Raw genomic sequence first — 3049 nt, 5'->3', positions numbered from 1 at the left:
AAATTTATGTTATTATTTCTTCATCTGAATTACAATACCTTTCAAATAACTTTTGTGTAACACTGACCAATGTTGTTATTTCACTCAATCCTCTCAGTGAAACATTATTTGTAAGAAAAGATTAATTTTCATTCATGGCTTCATTTAATTTAGATCACTGTTTCGAGGAAATCTTGCCGTAAAGACTGAGTTTATACTGGTAGGTGCACATCATGAAAGCTATTTATGACAAAGCAGACTAGAGATCAGAGGACAAGAGAAGAACAAGGGATGGGTTTAATCCTTCAAAGTCTCAACATTCATCACTGATAACTCAGTTCTTCCAGGTACTATTCCCTTTTCCTAAAGGTTACAGAGCTTTTCCAGGTGCATTCTTTCATTACTTCAAAATCCAAGCAAGTGGGGACATTCTAGGTATGGGCTGTAGCAACACCCATATGTGTGATGTGGCTAATAGCCATTGATTACCTTGGGAGATTTACATATAATAAATATTGGTATAAAGTTTGATGCCTGGAATGGGATAGAAAGTATTCAAAATTGGATTTAGGATCAATAGTTGTCAGAGTGCATACATTTGACATCTTCATGTGATTTGGATTTTGTTGTCTCAGAATACTTAGACTATTTTACTTTTCAAACTGTATTCAAAGAACATGTATTCCAGTTAGCAGTAAAATAAAGCCTTAGACTTTATTGTTTTAGTTAAAGTTATCAAACATCATGTTAGATTTGAGTATACATACATTCCATGTATCCAGAGAAAAAAGAATAAATGATGTAATGTGTTAAAACTTTCACAAGTATAAATGATTGTAATTTTGTCCTGGTTTATTTATGAAATGTTCCTTGTAGAGTCATGTGTTTACAGGTGGTTGCCAGATTGTGGCACTGTTAAGTTATCGACCCTTTAAATGATAAAGCCTTATAAACTAGTTATTTCCTAATACTTTGTACCCTGGACTTACTTTTAATTCTACCTCTTATCTTGTTTCCAGTATTGGGATAACATGTGATCATACTGCTGCTTCCTCACTTTAGGCCAGCCTTTTGCTCCTGCTGCCAATCTTTTCCCTCCATAATGGCCTGTATCCTTTCAGGAACTGTACACCAAAACAAACCCCTTCTCTCCTAGTTTGATTTTTGGCAAGGTGTATATTTATGGCAACATAAAAGCAATTAATAAAAGTATTAAAACATAAAAGAGGTGTATTTCATTTTCTTACTCTTATTGCTACTATATAATGTGCATTTATAAGATTCATAACAGCACTGGAGAGATGGTTCAGCAGTTAAGAGCGCTGGCTGCTCTTCCACAGGTCCTGAGTTCAATTCCAAGCAACCACATGGTGGCTCACAATCATCTGTAATGAGAGCCAATGCCCCATAAATAAATAAATTAAAAAAATAAGATTCATAACAATGATAAACAGTAATAATAAAGTCAATCGACATGAAACATTTTCTGGATTTTTGCTCAGGTTTCACAGCAGAATGAATGGTGAATGTACCAGATGCAAAAGCAGGTCAAAATGAATAAATCTCATGCAAAGCCTAACATTACAAAATACATCACTATTTACATTTTAGCAAATAAATATTCAAATTAGAGTGAGAACATTTCAAATTTAAAATATAAATACTATAACCCATCTGAGAACAAAATAATACTCTTGACAATTTTTCATTTGCTCAAGAAAAGTGGGCGCAAACCTTATGATTTTATTGAGAACTCAATTGGGAGCATATGTTTAGGGTTTTCAAGAGGCCCATTTGAGATTTGGATTCACACATCTACACCAGGGTACAAGCAACCATTTGCCCATGATGAACTAAGGTTGAAACTACCTATTAAAAGATATGTCCAGCCTACAGGAGATTTTGGTTGTGATCTTTTCTGTTATAGAATTCATAATGGGAACTTTGGGAAATGGATTTATTGTACTGATAAACAGTACTTCCTGGTTCAAGAGTCGGAGAATCTCTGTAATTGATTTTATTCTCACTTGCTCGGCCATCTCGAGAATGTGTGTTTTGTGGACAACAGTTGCAGGTGTCTCTTTCTACAAGGCATTATTTTACTTTAAAAGTTTGCAAGTATTTTTTGACATTATCTGGACAGGATCCAACTATTTATGTACAGCCTGTACAACCTGCATCAGTGTCTTCTACTTGTTCAAGATAGCCAACTTTTCTAATCCAATTTTCATCTGGGTTAAACAGAGAATTCATAAGGTGCTTCTGTCTATTGTTCTAGGAACAATCATCTATTTCTTCTTATTTCTCATTTTTATGAAAATAATAACTAATTATTTTATATACGACTGGACAAAATTGGAACAAAACAAAACATTCACTTTTTTAGATACTCTAACTGGTTTCTTAGTCTACAATGTGATTCTCATATTTTTTTTTTGCAGTGTCTCTGACATCGTTTCTTCTTTTAATCTTCTCTTTACGGAGCCACCTCAGGAGGATGAAACTACAGGGCATACATACCAAGGACACAAGCACAGAAGCACACATAAGAGCTATGAAAATTATAATTTCATTCCTCTTGTTCTTCATCATATATTATATCAGCAACACTATGCTTACTTTTTCACATTCCATTCTTGACAATGTGGTTCCAAAAACTTTCTCTTATATCCTAACATTTATGTATTTATCTATTCATCCCTTTCTCCTGGTTTTATGGAACAGCAAATTGAAATGGGCATTCCAGTGTGTATTGAGAAAGCTAGTGTGTCATAGTTGATGTTATCCTTTGTTTCAGTAAGTACAGTCAATATAGCTAATGGTTTTCTAAGTTAAGGAAATTGGAAGAAGGAATAAAGAGGAGGAATATATTCCTTTTCAGATCATCTTTTCTGTCATTATGTGCTTTACATACTATTGAGAATTGTTGACTAGATCTGAGCATCTTTAAAATGAATAGGAAAGGATGCTTCAATCCAACTTAGAATAGAAAACTAAATAATCACAGGAGGCAGAGATATTGGAGAGGGGAGGAGGAAGGAAAAATGGGAATGGGATCTTAGGATCAGGT

General features: G+C 34.0%; 1 pseudogene; it reads left to right on the top strand.

The window, feature by feature from the left end:
* The first annotated feature begins 1860 nt into the window (after positions 1 to 1860).
* On the top strand, positions 1861 to 2758 carry Tas2r122l-ps1 (taste receptor, type 2, member 122 like, pseudogene 1; annotated as a pseudogene).
* Positions 2759 to 3049: the final 291 nt, after the last annotated feature.

This window comes from Rattus norvegicus, chromosome 4 (assembly GCF_036323735.1).
Source record: "Rattus norvegicus strain BN/NHsdMcwi chromosome 4, GRCr8, whole genome shotgun sequence".
In the NCBI taxonomy this organism is placed as follows: domain Eukaryota; kingdom Metazoa; phylum Chordata; class Mammalia; order Rodentia; family Muridae; genus Rattus; species Rattus norvegicus.
Note: the sequence above shows the minus strand (reverse complement) of the source record. Positions and strands in the feature narration are given on the sequence as shown.